This window comes from Manis javanica, chromosome 8 (assembly GCF_040802235.1).
Source record: "Manis javanica isolate MJ-LG chromosome 8, MJ_LKY, whole genome shotgun sequence".
Classification (NCBI taxonomy): Eukaryota; Metazoa; Chordata; class Mammalia; order Pholidota; family Manidae; genus Manis; species Manis javanica.
In genome coordinates, this window is record NC_133163.1 from 31,808,723 (window position 1) to 31,829,452 (window position 20,730).

General features: G+C 38.7%; 1 protein-coding gene across 9 annotated transcripts in view; it reads right to left on the bottom strand.

Annotated features, from left to right (window-relative positions):
- Positions 1–20,730, bottom strand: part of EXD2 (exonuclease 3'-5' domain containing 2) — an 80,234-nt gene that overhangs the window by 45,834 nt on the left and 13,670 nt on the right. For 4 of the 9 annotated variants that reach the window (XR_005056866.2, XM_073242223.1, XM_017651637.3 and 1 more), the window contains exon 1: positions 1,714–1,849. The exons of 2 other annotated variants lie outside the window; for them this stretch is intronic. The gene's annotated coding sequence lies outside the window, so the exon portion shown is untranslated. Of the gene's footprint in view, positions 1–1,466; positions 1,603–1,694; positions 1,850–20,730 lie in introns of those variants that run through there. 3 more of the 9 variants (XM_017651636.3, XM_073242224.1, XM_017651634.3) reach the window with 3 other exon arrangements.

Consider the following 20,730-nt stretch of genomic DNA (forward strand, 5'->3'; position numbering starts at 1 on the left):
TGGGTCAAGAATGAATGAAATATTTAAAGTGACACTGTTTGGAGAACAATAATTATGCACACATCATTCACAAACACACACATAGAGGAATTAAAGAAAAACTCAAACACATATTTAAAAACTTATAGGAGAAAATAGTCATAAGAGAAAAACTCTGCTCTGCCTTAGGATAGAGCAGGGGTTTTCATCCTCAGCACCACTGACATTTTAAGCCAGAAAAATTTCTTGTTGTGGGGCTTTCATGTGCATCATAGCTTAGAAGCATCTCTGGCTCCTACCCACTACATGCCAGTAACACCACCACCCCAGCTGGACAAACAGAAAATGTCTCCTGATGTTCATCCCCCATTTGAGAACCACAGGGGTAAGGAATGATTGTCACAAAATACAAAATACATGCGGTAAAATGATTGATACCTGTGACCTACCTGTGAGTAATCTATGGAATCTCATACACTATGGAATCTTAACATACTTTGAAATTTACAGAGCAAGCAGATAGAATAAGGTATATCTCTACATATTGACAAAAATTTCCAAGACCCATTGTAAGCATAAAAGGTCAAGTTTCTAAGTAAGTACAATACACCATATTTGTAAAATATGCATTTGTTGAAGTTTAACGTGAAATCTTACATACATGTATCTTATAGATACAAACACCTGTCAATAAAGGTAAAGAAAAAGAAATAGAAAGACACACCCCAAACTGGTAACAGTTCTTACTTTGGGGAAAGAGATTAAAGAAGAAAAAAGATGGAGATGGAAACCGAGTTGGGCTAAGGGGGACCATTTTACTTAAAATCTTTATATTAATGTTTTACAAGATTCCATAGAGTACGACTAAAATAAATATTAAAAAGTGCACTTTAAAAACAAGCTCACCTTGACCAAAATTAATCATTCCTTCCCCATACAAAACCACTTTTCTCCCGCACTTCCTCATTCTGATAATTAACAAAACGTTTCAGTGAAGTTTCTTCTATCCTTGTATTACTAATAAAAAATACGGTATAAACAGCAGTGTTTTCAAGGACTGGGTATCTGAGGGAGATTGTTTGCATTCAGTTGTATATAGAAAGCATATAAAAGTTTGTATTTTCATGAGCAGGTATCAATTTTGTAATACACAATTTTTAAGGTTCTAGCTCTGATCTATCCCAGGGATGAGAAAAGACAGATGGCTCCCAGTAAGGCCCAGAGCAAAGGGTGTGGTCTGGGAGGAAAGGGGTGGTAACAACGGGCGGGCGGGTGTAGATCCCCACGAATCGAGAGGGAACTCTGTGGACGCATGCAGCACGCAAGGAGTCGCCAGGTACTGAGAAAGGTGCCACCTAAGCTGATCGGGTCAAGAAGCCACGAAGGTTTGGCAGGTACTCCTAAAGATACAGGAAGGGGGTTCGAGGGAGCCGCCAGTGGAGGGCTTGGGGGAGTTTCCTACCCAGGAGAAAACTCTTGTTGCGCACCTGGGGGCTGAACCGCTCCCGCCTCGGGCGAGGGGAGCGCAGAGGCCGCGCGGGGATGGGGAAAGAGGCAGGACTAAGTCGCTCGGAACGACGGGGTCCGCACAGTCAGTCGCCCCCGCACACAGTGACATCGTCAGCTCCACGACCCTGCTCCTCAGTCTGCACTACAAGCCCCCTTTACTGCTTTCAAAAGCCCAGTGAAAGGCCTCGCCGGTTTCCGGTGCTCACCTGCGGCCCCAGACCCTACCTGAACACCTGCGGCACCTCACGCTGAAGAACTGGAACCCTCCTCGGCCACCTGCACGTACCCACCCGGATCCAGTAGGGCCAAAACCACTTCCGGTCTTGCGATGGGTTAGGAACACGTAACCGCCGCTGTGTACAAATGGGCGGCGCCATCTTGCACGGAAGCTGCTGGAGCAGCTGTTGCCTGCCCAGTTTCTCCACAATTGAACAAAAGGATCTGTTAAAATTGAAAAGGTTTAACGTGTCTTCAGAACAGTAGTGTTTTTGTTTTTGTTTTAACTGGAGAAGACTGGAATTCTCACCAATGCAAGATGGGACATCTAACTGCCATTACTAATGAGCTCGGGTAGTGTTTCTCTGCTGCATTAATTTTCTTAACTGTTAAATGATGAATGTAAATAGGAGAGACACTTGTTGAAATAATGTATTCCTCAGCAGCGTATTTTATACTATAGCCATTATAATGTGCGCCATCTTTTATAACAATAACCACGATACATAACGTTTATATTTAAAACCATTCATTCAGCCAGTATCAGCCTATTAAACATGAGGCAGCTACAGAGTGATGAGCTTTTGCTTTGTTGTAGGCTGTATAAAACAAGGAGAAATGAGATGTGCATAAACAATAGGTAAAATAATAGCTACCATTTGCTGATTATGTGCTAGGAACTTTGCAAAGTGTGTTACATATTTTCTCTCATTTAATCCTCATCACAACCTCCTGAAGCAGTACTATTATTAGTGCCATTTTACATTAAATGGAGAAAGGTTAAATTTCTCAAGGTAACTGAGCAAGTAAGCATTAGAGTTGGGACTCAGACCTCAGTATGTCTGATTGCAAAGCTTGTTGCCATCATCCTCTAGATTTATATTGTCTCCAGTACAGGAAAAAAGGTTTTATGTTCCATTAGATAAATACCGGTAAGGGGGAAATTTCTGGCAGATGTACCCAGATTAACCCCCTACATTTTAATATGCTCAATCCTGAAACATCTGAAAAATGAACCAAAGAAGTAAAGAGGAATGCAAATTAAAACCACTATGAGATACCATTGCATGCACACCAGAAAGGCTGTAATAAAAAAAAAACAGAAAACACCAAGTATTGGCAAGATTGTGGAGCAACCAGAACTCTCATATGCTGTTAAAGGAAACATAAATTGGTACAATGATTTTGTTAAATTGTTTGGCAATAACAACTAAAGCAGAATATATGCATAGCCTTTGTCCCAGCAATTTCACTCCTAGGTATATACCCAACAGAAATGTGTACATATATTCACTAAAAGGACATATTCAAAAGCTCATACCTATACTTTGTAGTAGCCTAAATTGGAAACTACCCAAATAGTCAAGCTGCTAGAAGTCAGTGTAGTGATTACTATAGGTGGAATAATGACTCTGGAAGAGAACATGGGGAGGCTCATGAAATGCTAATAATGTTATCTTAATCTGAGTGCTGGTTTACATGTGTTCAGGTTGCATATTGGTGGGCACTTTTCTGAATATATATATATATATTTCTATAGAAAGGTTTTTTTTTTTTTTAATGAAAGAAAAGGACTGGAAAGTTAAAAACCCAAAGAAAAAGAACAGGAAAGGAGATAATACCAGACAAATAAAGGTCAGTATAATTTTAGAAATTAGGTTAGTCTGGCAGAATATTGATATTTGAGGGATCCCACTGAGGGGTAGCAGAATATGTGACCCCAAAAATGTCACTTTGGCCTGTGGATTATTTTGAGCTGAAGGCAATCAAGACCTACCTAGCAGATTCAAGAAAAACTTTTACTTCTCCCTTAGCCACCTAAAGGAATTTAGATAGGGGCCTAACCAGAGATAGCTTTTTATCCGAGTGACTTATCTCTATGGCAAGGCAAACATCTAGTTACCAAACATTTGCTCTTATGGCCCTGTGAATTACAATTCTTCCCTTTGAAGTCCCAGGCACCTATCCTATTCCTTAGCTCAGAATGGCATCTAAGCTTCAATTGCCAGACTTGTCCTTGGGTTTTACATTCTTATGGGGCTCTCATATGTACATAATTAAGTTTGTTTTTCTCCTGTTAATCTGTCATGTCAATTTAAGTAGTAGATCAGCCAGAAAAACCTAGAAGGGTAGAGGAAAAAATTGCTCCTCCTCTATACACAATGAAGTGTCCAGTCCATAAGCAATCACCCTACATTGAAGACCCAGTCAACAAGGCCTATCTGTACATAAAGAATTTCCTTTTCAGTACCTTACTCTTTGTCTTAGTCCGCTCAGTCTTAGTCTTATTACAAAATACCATTGACTGGGTAGCTTATAAAGAACAGAAATTTATTTCCCACTGTTCTGGAGGCTGGGAAGTCCATGATCCAGGCACCAACAGATTTATTTTAGTCTGGTGAGTACCTGCTCCCTGGTTTATAGAAGCTATCTTCACTGTGTCCTCAATTTAAAGGGATAGGGCACTCACTCTCCTGGATCTCTTTTTTAAGGAGTTCATCCCATTCATGAGAGCTCCACCCTCATGACCTAATCTAGGAAGTGATACCATTATATTGAGGGTTAGTTTTCAACACATGAATTTTGAGGGGACACAAAGCATTCAGTCTACAGCACTTCTAAATATGGAAAGATACCAAGAATCACCAGTCTTTGCAGGCACATCTCCAACACTATTAACTAACATTTTATAAGGAAACATATATAGAACTCTGTGCCCAGCATCTTGAGGACACACATACTTTAAAAATATACAAGAAAGATTTAAGAAAATTTTTATTTAGGCTATTGAGCAACTTTCTGCAAATTGCAAAAAATTTCTGTCATCTCATTCTCCGATCATATTACAATTAAGTTAGAAATAAAATTATTTTTGAAACCACATATTTTGAGATTTTTAAAAACACCTTAATAGCAAAGATCAAAGAGGAAATCCCAATGGAAATACATAATACTAGATTTCAGCAGTAATAAAAAATACTACATGTGAAAATTTATAGGATATAGGTAAATTAACCTTTTATGCTTTTACACTAAAAAATAAGAAAAGCAAAAAATTTATGTGATCTGCTTAATAAAAAAATAATAAATCTAAAATAGAAAAAGATCAAACAAAAATTAATAAAATAGAAAAAAGATGCAATATAGAAAAACTAAGGTTAGACCTCTGAAAAGACTAATAAAATTTCTGTAAGATTGATCCAGTTAAAAGAGAAATAGCAACAAATAATATTAGGACTAAAAGGGGAGACATAACAAAGTACAGTAGAGATTTAAGAAACTAGAAAATACGAACAACTTTGTTAAAAAATTGATTAGACAAGAAAATGAAAAGCCACAGACTGGGAGGAAATATCTGCAAAACATATCTAATAAAGGACTGTTATCTAGAATATACAAAGGACTTTTGAAACTCAACAGGCAAATCAAAAAGTGAATAAAAGATCAGATTAGACACCTCATCAAAGAAGATTGGGATATCCAAATGAGTATATGAAAAGATGTTTAACACCACGTTATTAAGGAATTGTAAATTAAGACACAGTGAGATACCAGGATCTCACTGAATGGCTGAATCCTATTAGAATAGCTAAAATCCACAGGAACTCCCATGGCTGGTGAGAATGCAACATAGCAGTTACTTCTGAAGATACTTCATCAGTTTCTTTGAAAGCTAAACATAGTTTTACCACATGATTCAGCAATCATGCTCCTAAGTATTCAAATGAGTTGAAAACAAGTCTACCAAAAAACCTGCACACAAATGTTTATAGCATATTAGTCATAAATTGAAAGCAACCAAGATTCCTTCAATCAAGGAATGGGTCATGAAACTGCGGTACAGCTATTCAATGGACTCTCATTCAGCAATAAAAAGAAATGAGCTGTCCAGCTACAAAAAGACCTGGAAGAAACTTAAATGCATATAACTGAGTGAAAGAAGCCAGCCTGAGAACTGTATAATTCCAACTATATGACATTACTTGGAAAAGGTAAAACTTTGGTGACAGTAAAAAGGTCAGTGGTACCAAGGGTTCCTAAGGAGGAAGTAAGGGGTACATAGATGGAACACATGATTTTAGAACAGGGAAACTTCTGTATGATACTATAATGGTTATATGATATTACACGTGTCAAAACCCATAGGACTGTGTAACACAAAGGGAAAACCCTAATGTAAACTTTGGATTTTAGTTAGTAATAATGTATCATATTGGTTCACCAATTTTAAATGTACCACAAAAATGTGAGATATTAATAGAAGAAACTGTGTGGGATGGGGTGGGAGAGGTATATGGGAACTCTGTACTCTGTTCAAATTTTCTATAAACTTAACACTGCTCTAGAAATAAAGCCAATTAACTAAAAAAAAGAAAGATCATGCCATGAACTGCTTGACTTATCTAAAAATGCTTTATTCATTTATTCATTGATTCCAAGGACAATGCCAAGCACAAGGATGTCATATGTAGAAAATTCAAGAGGAACTATGGCAGGAAGTAGCTAGTGGTCTACCCAATAACCATTCCCCCTTTCTGCTTAGTAACAGAAGTCAGGGGTACCTAGAAAATATATTTTTCTGTTTTCATTGAGAAAGGTATGATCATGTGACTAAGTTCTGGCCAATGAGTTACAAAATTTTTGCACTGGACTTTTGGTAAAGTTCCTAAAAAGGGGGCAGACACCTGCCACAAGCCATTTTTTGCCTTTCTGCCATTGCCCTTCCACTTCCTTCTTGCTATGACTAGGACCTGATGGCTGGAGCTCCAACAGTTCTCTGTCACTGCAGTGGCACCACAAAGATAGAAACCAGGTGCCTAGGAAAAGTGGCATGGAGAGGTAGAAGACTGGATCCTTGATACCTTCCGTAATTCCCATAATAACCCTGAACTACCCACCTCTGGACTTCTTTACATGAGACAATGAACTAGTTTTTTAAGCCACTGCAGTCAAGTCTGGTTACCAGCAGTGGAAAACAATCCCTTACTGATACGGGATATGAAAGATATTAATAATGAATGTATGCCACACAAGTCAAGTAAAATCTGTTGAATACAGTGCCGAGCACTGAAGATACACAATAGAGGTGGAAACCCTTTATTGAACTTTATTGTGTTCAAGATAAAGGTCAAAATTTAGAGGAACCACTTACAGGCTCTTTCTGAACATCCTATTTCCTTCCATCAAAATTCTATCCATCCTTTCTGCCCACTGATCCCTTCTATAAACTTTTATAATATTATTAGTACTATACAGATTACAAAAATATGTAGCTATGCACTCAAAAAGCTTACAAGCTAGTTAGAAATGCAAAAAAACCATTTGTTAGCAAGTGAGAAAAGGCATCCTTTTTTGGTAGTTTAGAGAGAGATAGGGAACTTTTTTTTCTCCTAAGAAGCTGGAATGAGACTACCTTTTGGGTACAATGAATAGAGTACAGGTGCCTGTATTCATTTAGAAGAAATTCATGAAATCCCCTTAGAATGAGGGTGAGTTACACACACCCCAATGGGGCAATTCCACTTAACAATTTGCAAGGCTGGTGAAGCAGCATTCCTTTGGTTCTGAAGTGAGTGGAGTATGCGGGGGCTGAGCTAAATTGCTTTGTAGGGTAAAGGCATGAGGAATTAGAAGACTCAGGGGATCAGTTAGACATAGAAGGAGAGTCAGCAAGGCTCCAAACTCCCTGGGAGAAAGAAAAAGACATCTCAGAGGAGAGACTGTAGGAGAAAGATGTTGAAAATGTTTGGGGAATTGAGTTTAAGTTCTTTGTTGTGGGGGTGTGAGTTATGTAACCTCATCTTTTCTCTCTCTCATAGGTAAGCATCTGGAAAATCTGTATCATTCTCTAATGCTTTTGTTCTAGTAGATTTGTTGGAGGAATTTGAATAGGTGTTGAATTTTGCATCCAGGTTTGCTTTGCAAAGGGAGAAGACAAAGGTTATTTCTGGGCTTTTTGGAATTGGAGAGCCAAAGGTGGACTGCTGACATCTAAGTCACGCAGAAAAGAGCACAGGAAGAAATCTCCAGTTAAGATAATAGATTGAGTCACACACCTCCACTTCCTTCTGAAATCCCCCTAAAAAAACACAACACTTCAAGGTAAGAAGGATAAAAAGATGAAGACCACCCAAACCAGAACAAACAGGAGCTATTTAGTCAGAGCTTGCTACAGTAGCAGGGAGTCTGCCATCATCCCTTGTGTTTGGCAAAGACTCAAAGGCAGGCAGAGGAGTGGGAAAGCTTCATTGTGTTAAAAGTGAAACCTTCAGCTATGCTCTGATTGGAGGTCATTGTTATGGGGATGTTGGAGATGGGCTAAATAGATGACAGTCTTAAGTGATTGGTTTGGCTTTCTCTAGTTGGTCCTGTTTTGGAGGTGGGGACAAAATATAAGGAAGCTGACTCATTGACAAGTTCTGACCATTCTGGGCTGATTGTCTCAGAGTTTGTAGTTTGGCTTTCCAAACCGGCTGCTGCAGGGTTCAGAGTTCTCCTGTCATATATGGTCTGGCTATTGTCTGCATAGTAGCCTCCCAGAGAACAGGAGATAAAATCACTAACCTTTTGGAAGCTGGAAAGCAAAAGGATAGTGGGAACTGACAGACTCACCACACATCTGAGGACAAGCTAAGAATAAGAACAAGCCTGATTTGCCCTGGAGAACTGCCAAAAAGCAGGCATAAAGTTGGGACTAAAAGCAGAATAATTGTTTAAAAGTCTATTTCAGAAACAGTTGAAGCACCAGATTTCCTCCCCAGCTCCCAGGTAGTTGCCTCGCTGCCCTTGCAGAAGGCTTAGGTCTGATTCCTTGGAGAGGGGTAAGTAGAAGGTACCTTGTCTAGTTAAGGATAGCCGTGCCATACTAAAAATATGAGGATTCAGTGAAAAGTATACTTCCAAGACACCTGCCTTATTCTCCCACCTAAGCAACCACTATTAGAAGCCAACTGTTGAAGAAAAATCTTCAGATAATTTTGTTATGAGCATATATCAAAATTTCTTTACTATCTTGCAACAAGGGGGGAGGCCTACAATAGTATATATGAGAAAGTGTGAAATACTTTATTTTTTTAATTTTTATTTTGTTGTCATTAATCTACAATTACATGAAGAACATTATATTTACTAGGGTCCCCCCTTCACCAAGTCCCCTCCACAAAACCCATTACAATACTGTCCATCAGTGTAGTAAGATGCTATAGAATCACTACTTGTCTTCTCTGTGTTGCACAGCCCTCCCCATGCCTCCCCCCACATTATACATGCTAATCGTAATACCCCCTTTTTTTCCCCCCACCCTTATCCCTCCCTTCCCTCCCATTCTCCCCAGTCCCTTTCCCTTTGGTAACTGTTAGTCCATTCTTAGGTTCTGTGATTCTGCTCCTGTTTTGTTCCTTCAGTCTTTCTCTGTTCCTATACTCCACATATGAGTGAAATCATTTGGTGTTTGTCTTTCTCCACCTGGCTTATTTATAACCTCTAGCTCCATCTATGTTGTTGCAAATGGTAGGATTTGTTTTCTTCTTATGGCTGAATAATATTCCATTGTGTATATGTACCACATCTTCTTTATCCATTCATCTACTGATGGACACTTAGGTTGCTTCCATTTCTTTCCTATTGTAAATTGTGGCTTTTGGATGTAGAGTTCTATAGATGTCTATTAGGTCCATCTGTTCTAGTGTGTTGTTCAGTGCCTCTGTGTCCTTATTTATTTTCTGTCTGGTGGATCTATCCTTTGGAGTGAGTAGCGTGTTGAAGTCTTGTAAAATGAATGCATTGCCTTCTCTTTCCTCCTTTAGTTCTGTTAGTATTTGTTTCACATATGTTGGTGCTCCTGTGTTGGGTGCATATATATTTATAATGGTTGGGTGCATATATATTTATAATGGTTATATCCTTTTGTTGGACTGAGCCCTTTCTCATTATGCAATGTCCTTCTTTATCTTTTGTTACTTTCTTTGTTTTGAGGTCTATTTTGTCTGATACTACTGAAACACCTGCTTTTTTCTCCCTGTTATTTGCATGAAATATCTTTTTCCATCCCTTGGCTTTTAGTCTGTGCATGTCTTTGGGTTTGAGGTGAGTCTCTTGTAAGCAGCATAGAGATGGGTCTTGCTTTTTTATCCATTCTATTACTCTGTGTCTTTTGATTGGTGCATTCAGTCCATTTACATTTAGGGTGATTATTGAAAGATATGTACTTATTGCCTTTGCAGGCGTTAGATTCATGGTTACCAAAGGTTCAAGGTTATCTTCTTTAGTATCTTACTGTCTAACGTAACTCGCTTATTGAGCTATTTTAAACACTGTCTGATGATTCTTTATTTTTCTCCCTTCTATTCCTCCTCCTCCGTTCTTTATATGTTGGTTGTTTTATTCTGTGCTCTTTTGTGTTTCCTTTAACTGCTTTTGTGGATAGTTGATTTTATTTTTTGCCTTTAGTTAGTATTTGGTTGGTCTGCTTTCTTTGCTGTGATTTTATTTTCTCTGGTGACATCTATTTAGTCTTAGGAGTGCTCCCATCTAGAGCAGTCCCTCTAAAATACCCTGTAGAGGTGGTTTGTGGGAGGCAAATTCCCTCAACTTTTGCTTGTCTGGGAATTGTTTAATCCCTCCTTCATATTTAAATGATAATCGTGCTGGATACAGTATTCTTGGTTCAAGGCCCTTCTCTTTCATTGCATTAAATATATCATGCCATTCTCTTCTGGCCTGTAAGGTTTCTGTTGAGAAGTCTGATGATAGCCTGATGGGTTTTCCTTTGTAGGTGACCTTTTTCCTCTCTCTAGCTGCCTTTAAAACTCTGTCCTTGTCCTTGATCTTTGTTATTTTAATTATTATGTGTCTTGGTGTTGTCCTCCTTGGGTCCCTTCTGTTGGGGGTTCTGTGCACTTCTGTGGTCTGATCAATTACTTTCTTCCCCAGTTTGGAGAAGCTTTCAGCAATTATTTCTTCAAATACACTTTCTATCCCTTTTTATCTCTCTTCTTCTTCTGGTACCCCTATAATGCAGATATTGTTCCTTTTGTATTGGTCACACAGTTCTCTTATTATTGTTTCATTCCTGGAGATCCTTTTATCTCTCTCTGCATCAGCTTCTGTCATGCATTCCTGTTCTCTGGTTTCTATTCCATCAGTGGCCTCTTGGATCTTACCATTCTGCTTATAAATCCTACCAGAGATTGTTTCATTTCTGTAATCTCCTTCTGGACATCATCCCTTAGCTCTTGCATATTTCTCTGCAGCTCCGTCAGCATGGTTATGCTCTTTATTTTTAATTCTTTTACAGGGAGATTGTTCAGGTCTATCCCCTTCTCAGGGTTTGCCTCTGTGATCTTGGTCTGTATCAAATTCTTCTGCCTTTTCATGGCGATAGAGGTTTTTGTGGGGAGCTGGCAGTGTGTTGGCTAAGAGAAAGTTGCTTCTTGCTGGTTTGTGGCCTTCCTCTCCTGGGAGAACAGCAACCCCTAGCAACTTGTGCTGGGCAGCTGTGCACAGACAGGGCCTCTGATTCTTGCCCGGCCGCTGTGGAGTTAAGCTCTGCAGTTGCTGTGGGCATGGCCAGCCTCAGGCTGCTTCTCCAATATGGCGGAGCCACATCGGAGGGGGAATGGGCAGAAGACCGTTTATCTCCGTAAGGGGCCTCCAAGCTGTGCTGCTGCCCAGGGGGTTAGGGTGCCTGGAGTTCTCTGGGATTCCCAGCTTCTAGGCTAAGTGTCCTGGGACGCTTCCATCCAGCTGTGGGGTCCCTGTCCCTTTAAGACTTTCAAAAAGCACTCGCTTTTCTTTGTCCCAGGGGCGCCAGCTGTGGGGACCCACTCACAGGTCTTGCTGTCCTGTTTCCCTAGTATCCAGCACACCATGTACGCACTGTGTCTGTGCTCTGGTGCAGATGGCTAGGGCTGGGTGTTCAGCAGTCCTGGGCTCCCTCTCCCTCCCCACTCCGACTCTCTCCTCTGGCCAGGAGCTGGGGTGAGGGGTGCACGGGTCCCGACAGGCTGGGGCTTGTATCTTACCCTCTTTGCGAGGCGCTGGGTTCTCGCAGGTGTAGATGTAGTCTGGCTGTTGTCCTGTGTCTTCTGGTCTCTCTTTTAGGAATAGTTGTATTTGTTGTATTTTCAAAAATATATATGGTTGTGGGAGGAGATTTCTGCTGCTCTACTCATGCCACCATCTTGGTTCTCCCTGTGTGAAATACTTTTAAATGGACCAAAAGATTATAGGGAAATGGAAACATGCCTTGTTTTAAACATACCCTTCCTACTTATCAGGCTCTGTAGGGTTCATGCCTTATAATGTCTTTAAACTGTTTTACAACCCATGAAGAGAAAAAAGCTGATTTGTTGAAAATTGATAGTAATGCAAATAATTATTGTCTTTAGACATGCAAATAAATTCTGTTAGGTGAAACTTGACAACCCTGCCCCCAGCCCCCTCCAATAAGCCAGCTTTATGTCTATTAAGAAGACTGATTTCAACATTTCTGATGGGCTTAGATATTTGCCTGGTCATTGGCTTTTCCTTTGAATTGCTAACACCTTTTCTGGTTTCCTCATTAATTAATGAGTTAAATTAAATCTTTGACATATGTTCATTTCACATCTACATCTGAGTCATGATTTCCCTTTTTTTTTAAACTATTATCCTTTAGGATTTACAACTCAAAGATTTACTTTTGATAGGGATATTTGGGAGAAAAAGACTGGTTAGAAAATCATTTCAGATTAGATACAAAAAATAATAATATTTGGTAAAAGTCACAACACTCTTAACAGAAAGGTGAGTGGGTGGATCACTGGTTTCTCATAAATTTTAATCCCATTAGTTTACTAGAATTTTGTCATGCATTTTATCAGAAATTTACATTTCTTCCTAGAAAGAAGCTGTAAATTACATCATGCAAAGATTACATCCTAGTCCTAGTTTGCATTTTTGTTTTCTTTTACAAGATGATGATTTCCCAAATCTCCAGTCTTAAGCTATGTCTCTGCAATTCACATTTTTCCTTTGCCAGCTTGGCTCTCTGTTAGGTTCTGTCAATAGTGGGAGATCAGAGACAGGAAGAAGGAAAAAGGGACTTGTTCCTTCCTGTTCGCTTCCTATTTCTATCAGTGTCGCCCAGGCAACAGTTCTTTGTGCCAGCAGCAGCAATTGGTTCCAGCTTTGGATTTCTTTCCATATTCCCAGACTTAGCCTCATCACATTTCTCAGAGATATCAGTACCAGCTAGCCAGCAACCTTCCTCAGAGTTCTGAGTCCTGACACTGCAGGGGATCTCCTCTGAGTTACTGAGGCACCAGTGAGTCTAAGTCAGAAAGCTTATGTCGCACTCAAAGCCTGTGTTCCAGCTCTCTAGAACCCCCCACTTCAAGTGTTTGGTCCCAGTAATTGCTACCTTGAATGCTTATTAAGTCTTTGTTACTAAGTCTTTGTTCTACTTTTCCTTTTCAATTCTCCAATACCTGTGATATCTCCAATAACTCTTTATATTGATGAAAATGCCACTATCTCTGTGGTCTTCCTCCCCAAAACATATAACACGTTTAGTCATGAGATAAACACCAGACAAATCCCACCTGAGTGACATTCTGCAAAAAACTTGACCAGCACTCTTCAAAACTGTCAGGGTCATCAAGCAAGGAAAAAAGTCTGAGATACTGTTACAGCCAAGAGGAACCCAAGGAGACATGTCAACTTATTATAAGGTGGTATCCATATGAGATCCTGGAGCACAAAAGGACATTAGCACTAATAAATGGAAACTCATCCCATGCTCTTGGCTAGGAAGAATTAATATTGTCAAAATGGCCATCCTGCCTAAAGCAATCTACAGATTCAATGCAATACCTATCAAAATACCAACAACATTCTTCAACAAACTGGAACAAACAGTTCTAAAATTCATATGGAACCACCAAAGACCCCGAATAGCCAAAGCAATCCTGAGAAGGAAGAATAAAGTGGGGGGGATCCCGCTCCCCAACTTCAAGCTCTACTACAAAGCCACAGTAATCAAGACAATTTGGTACTGGTACAAGAACAGAGCCACAGACCAGTGGAACAGAATAGAGACTCCAGACATTAACCCAAACATATATGGTCAATTAATATACAATAAAGGAGCCATGGACATACAATGGGGAAATGACAGCCTCTTCAACAGCTGGTGTTGGCAAAACTGGACAGCTACATGTAAGAGAATGAAACTGGATCATTGTCTAACCCCATACACAAAAGTAAATTTGAAATGGATCAAAGACCTGAATGTATAAGTCATGAAACCATAAAACTCAGAAAAAAACATAGGCAAAATCTCTTGGACATAAACATGAGTGACTTCTTCATGGTCATGTCTCACCAGGCAAGGGAAACAAGAGCAAAAATTAACAAGTGGGACTATATCAAGCTGAAAAGCTTCTGTACAGCAAAGGACACCACCAGTAGAACAAAAAGGCATCCTACAGTATGGGAGAATATATTGAGAAATGACAGATCCAATAAAGGGTTGACATCCAAAATATATAAAGAGCTCACACACCTCAACAAACAAAAAGCAAATAATCCAATTAAAAAATGGACAGAGGAGCTGAATAGACACTTCTCCAAAGAAGAAATTCAGATGGCCAACAGGCACATGAAAAGATGCTCCACATAACTAATCATCAGAGAAATGCAAACTAAAACCACAATGAGATATCACCTCACACCAGTAAGGATCACCACCATCCAAAAGACAAACAACAACAAATGTTGGTGAGGTTGTGGAGAAAGGGGTACCCTCCTACACTGCTGGTGGGAATGTAAATTAGTTCAACCATTGTGGAAAGCAGTATGGAGGTCCCTCAAAATGCTCAAAATAGACTTACCATTTCATTTGACCCTGAAATTCCACTTCTAGGAATTTACCCTAAAAATGCAGCACTCCAGTTTGAAAAAGACAGATGCAGCCCTATGTTTATTGCAGCACTATTTACAATAGCCAAGATACAGAAGCAACCTAAGTGTCCATCAGTAGATGAATGGATAAAGAAGATGTGGTACATATACACAATGGAATATTATTCAGCCATAAGAAGAAAACAAATCCTACCATTTGCAACAACATGGATGGAGCTAGAAGGTATTATGCTCACTGAAATACGCCAGGTGGAGAAAGACAAGTATCAAATTATTTCTCATATGTGGAGTATAAGAACAAAGAAAAAACTGAAGGAACAAAACAACAGCAGAATCACAGAACCCAAGAATGGACTAACAGTTACCAAAGGGAAAGGGACTGGGGCGGATGGGTAGAAAGGGAGGGATAAGGGGGGGAAAAGAAAGGGGCATTACGATTAGCATGTATAATGTGTGTGTGGGGGCACAGGGAGGGCTGTACAACACAGAGAAGACAAGTAGTGATTCTATAGCATCTTACTATGCTGATGGACAGTGACTGTGGTGGGGTTTGTGGGGGGGACTTGGTGATGGTGGGAGTCTAGTAAACATAATGTTCCTCATGTAATTAATGATACCAAAAGAAAAAAAGAGAAAAAAGGACCTTAGGTAAAAACTAAGATAATCTGAAGAAAGTATGGCCTTCAGATAACAATACTGTATTGATGTTGGTTCATTAATTATGACAAATGTACCATGCTTAGATAGATATTAATAATAGAGGAAATTGGGCATGAGATATATGGGAACTCTTTTTTCTATATTCATAAGTTTTCTATAAACCTAAGCCTATTCCAAATAAAAGATTTAATTTAAAAAGTAAAAGCTAAAAAAGATAGTGTGGTACACTTATTATAATGAGCAGTAGGAATGAAGTGGTATTCAGAAGGTTTGGATATGCAAGAATCTTTGGCAGTAGCTGATTGATTCTGGTGTGCCAACTTAAATGGACAGCTTAACAAAATGTTACTGGAGTTCCACTGATGGTATGTCCTAGTAAGCCCTGTGCTAAACCAGACAGAAACTCTGGACCAAATACACCAAAAACAACTCTATGAAGGCATTGGAGAGTGAACAAAAGCAAATAAATTCTGACAAGGAGTCAATACCTCCAAGAAAGCAGTAACATGGGGTAAATTTTCTATCTTTAACCTGCAGGCAGGCTTCAGCCAGTATTAATAACTATATTAAATATTGATGGATTAAGCTCATCAACTGACAAAAACTGGAAGAATTGCTTCTTAAAAAGCAAATCCATTATTTACTACCTATAAAACACACACTTTAAATGAATAAAATATATTTCAAAATATCTTGCTATTTGTGATGACATGGATGGACCTAGAGAGTATTTTGCTAAGGGAAGTAAGTCAGAGAAAGACAACATGATTTCACTTACATGTGGAACCTTAAATACAAAACAAATGAACAAATGAAACAAAAATAGACTCATAAACACAGAGAACAGACTGGTGGTTGCCATAGGAATGGGATGTGGAGATGGGTGAAATAGGTGAAGGGGGAAACAATTAGACTATTTTATATCTTGATCTGGGTGATGGTCACCTGAGTATATATACATGTCAAAATCCATCAAGCTGTACACTAAGATTTGTACATTTTATTGTATGTACCTCAAGAAAGAAAGAGAGAAAGGAAGAAAGGAAGGAAGGAAGGAAAAGGAAGAAATAAAGAAGGAAGGAAAGACACAGTTTGAAAGTAAATAGCTAGAGAAAGATGCAAACAGTAAGTGTAAGAAAGAGTGGCTGTATTAATACCAGCTAAAACAGATTTCAAGATAAAAAGTATTACAGGAGATAAAAAGACATTTTATAATAAAAGGGTCAATATATCAGAAGACATAAAAATCATAAATATATATTTATCTACCTAGTAACAATTTCCAAATAAATGGAGCAAAAATAGACAAAAGAGAAGAGGACAATTCCACATCTCATAGTGGAGATTTTAACATCCCTCTATATGCAAATGTAGTCCAACCAGTATGAAATCATCAAAGACATGTAAGAGCTGAACAATACTATCAACTACTTTGTCCTAATTGATATTTATAGAATTCTAAGCCCAACAACAAATATGCAAAATACACATTCTTTTCAAGTGCAAATGGTATGTTCACCAGAATAGACCATATGTTAAGCCATAAAACAAATACTGATAAACTTTCAAACACTGAAATTTTAAAGAGTATTTTTCTGACAATGGAATTATAAATAACAGTAAGATTCTAAGAAAACTCAAAATATTTGAAAATCAATCTACATGTCTAAATAATCCACAAGTCAAAAACTCAAGAGAAATTATAAGATATTTTTAAATGAATGATATTGAAGATAAAACATTTTGGTATTTGTGGGATATAGGTAAAGCAGTGTTTAGAGGGAAATTTATAGCTTTAAATACATTAGAAAAAAATCTAAAATCAAGAATCTATGTTTTGTTGAATTATTTTTAAATATCTAAAATCAAGAATCTATATTTTGTTGAGTAATTTGTAAAACAAGAGCAAATTAATCCCAAGGAAAGTAGAAGGAAATAATCAAGATGAGAGCAGATATCAACAAAACAGAAAATGGGCAAGAATAGCAATAATCACTTAAAACAAAAGCTGTTTATTTGAATTGATCAATAAAATCCATAAGCCTCTAGCCAGACTGATCAAGAAAAAAAGAGAGAAGACCAAAATTATCTCAGGAATTGAAAGTTGGTTTAATATTTGAAAATCAAGCAATGTAATTCACCTGTATCATGCCTGGTTTCGAAGGCACTGTTGTAGCCTTATAGTCCCCAACCGGAGTATCCGTGAAAGACAGTAGTGAAGCAAAATCCTCCCAGTGGGCAGATCTCCAAGAAATAATTTGGTTGTCTACTTCTTTTAGACTGAGAAATGACCAGAACAGATCTACAATAATTAATGAGCAGTTGCATTGCATGGTTAGGGACTTGGAAAGAACACCAGCATTGGAAGAAAGTAGAAAGAAGGTGTGGGGAAGAGGGATGTGGATGGACCTCTTAAATGGGAAAAGTGTAATGTTATTTGAGTCCCAGGAACAGCTCACAAAAGGGCATCCACTGCAGAGGAGGCTCTCAATAAGGGGGACAAAATGACATGCAGTATGAATGTCACTCCACCTCTTTCACCAGAAAAAATGGATTGCTCAGTAAGCTCAAGTACAATGTGGCCATGGGGCAGGGATGAAGACTATGTGTGGACTCAGTGACATCAACATCCTCTCAATAAGTCTGACCTGGCTAAGTAAGCCCCTCAGTAAACCTAACACACCTGCCATAAAGACTTTGACTGGACCCTCAGTATGATACTCCCCTAGGGTAGTAAACAGTCAGCCAATTGGTAGCAGGTTGGTTACCCTGGACCACTTATACCACAGAGGTAGCAGCAATTAGTCCTTACTGGAATTGACATATGAGTGGGACTTGTCTCCTCTGCTCATATGATGCTTCTGCCAGCACCACCACCCATGGGCTTAGAATACCTATTTACTGTAACAGTATTTCATGGTGTGTTGCTTTAAATTGAGAAACGGGTTTCATTGTAAAAGAAACATGGCAATGGGCTCATGTCTGTGGAATTCATTGATCTTTCTGCATACTTCATTATCCAGAAGCAAATGGCCTGACGGAATGCTGGAATAGCCTACTGATGTCTTGATTTCAGTACCAATGCCAGTGGAGACATAATACCTTAAAAGATGGGGATTGTCTTACAAAATTCAATATATTCTTCAATAAATAGTGCTTTTTCTTTTATAGCCAGAATGCATGGATCCATAAATCAAGGGTTGGAAATGGAAGCAGATTTTTTCATTCTTACACCTAATGATCCATTTCCAGAATTTTCCATCTCTGCAACTTCGGGTTCTGTTGGCTTGGAGGTCTTAGTTCCCATTAGAAAAATGCTTCTACCATGAAACACAATAATAGTTCCATTGAGTGGAACTCACTCAGTTCCACTGAGGGGAAACTGAGATGCCACCTAGCCATTTTAGGGTCCTCATGCCACAGACCAATAGCCAGAATTACACAGCTGAGTGAGGTGACTGATCCTAATTATCAAGGGTGATTGGGTCTCGTTAAATAATAGGGACAAGTACCCAAGAGTTTGTTTGGAACCCAAAAGATTCTCTAAGAAGCCTCTGAGTACTTCCATTTCTAATAAAAAAGATTAAAGGAAAATTAAAGCAACCAGAAAAAAGCAGGACCTTGAAGGAGATTTAGATCCTTCAGGAATGAAAGTTTGGTTCACCTCACCAGGTAAAGAAGCCAGACCAGAAAGAGAGGTTGTAGGAGACGGCAAAGGAAAAAATGAATGGATAGTGGAAGTAAACAGTTAACAAATGTCAACTATGAACACGTGACCACTTGCAGAAATGAGCACTGTAACAGCTATGCATATTTTCTTCTAACTTTCTATGTGTGTGCATAAAAAAAAAAAAAGAAAAGAATCTTCTGCTTCCTCTTATTATTTTACATAAGGATTGCTGGTAGTTAACTTAACAATTTAGTCTTTTGTTTTCGGTATATTCAGAGAGGATCTTGACTGAATATGAGAAGTAATACACATTGCCCCTACAGAGATACTGTGACTATTATTCAATGACAAGCATTCCCCTCTCTCAGGGTGTTTGTACTTAATATTTCCTCTGCTTGGAATGCTCTTCCCCTAGATACCACAAGGGCTTCTTCACCTTCTTTCAATCTTTATTTGAATGTCATTTTTCTCACTGATTCTTTCTCTGACCATTCTATTTAAACCTCAAAGCATTTATCACCATCTAACATTATGTATTTTCTTTACCTTACTGACTCCCTGTGCCCACAGGGAATATTATTCAGCTTGTTCACTGCTATATCTTCAGTACACAGAACAATGTAGATGTCTTCTCAAGGAATATTTGTTGACTATGGAACATGATATTATACAGGAGTTTAAAATAATAAGTTAAATCTATAAATACAAAACAAACTGTTATTCATGTTTTCTCCCAGAATTTGGAGGACAGAGTAAATATTGCCTAAGTTAAAAAAACATTTTTTTTTCAATGTTGGTAGACACTTGAACATACCTGTCAACTTAGGGGAAAAGGCCAGCATAGCACTGGAGTAGACTAATGAATAGGAGAAAGAGGGGAACTTGACTGAACAAGGTCAATGAGGAGAGAACATGAGGTGGTGCAAGCACTGTACTTGGTTTAGAGGTGTTTTGTGATGGGGAGGTTTGATATAAAGGAAGTTAACTGATGGCCTCCCTCTGATGAAGCAGATGGGGAGGTCAAGACTGAGGGTGAGACTTGGGGAATGTGCTCAGTCTGTGAGGGTTTAGGCAAGTGTTAGGGTTACATTAATAAAATTAGTTTTATTTAATCCTCACATCAGTCCCACGAGGTATCATCTTACAATATTATTCCATTTTACAAACGCAGAAACAGAAACACAGAGATTATGTAATGTGCACAAGACTGCACAGCTGATGAATGATGGAGCCATTTTAGGAAGCTCTAACCCAGGCCTCAATTTACTGCCCCTGTCTAGGCCTCACGGTCCTCAGCAATAAAATGGAAGTAGTCTCCCCCATCCTCATATAACAGACGCCACAGCAGCATAGGATGGACACAACCAGGGTGTGCCTGCTGGTCCATTGGGATGTTAAAAGAAAATGTTAGATTTCTATTTATATTTTTTAAATCTAAAAAAAAAAAAGCAATTCAGCTTTGCTACTATTTAATAGAAGGATGGATTCTGGCATCCTTATTTGGTCTGGATGCCAGCTGGTTATGAGTCATTTGGATATCTTGAGGAGACACAGGAGTTCCACTGTACAGATGGTGGTGGTGCTCATCCATATTTTATTTTTTGTGCTTAAGGGATGAAATCAATGTGTTCATTTTTGTAGAAATAAGATTTTCACATATCAGACTCTTTATAATAACAGTGGTCATGATGAAATGTCTTTGATGACAAAGATATTTGATTTCACTCAGAGATTTCTAGGTGTTTCTTGTCAGAATATTAAAATAGTTGCCAGAAACTATAAATAACTTGCAC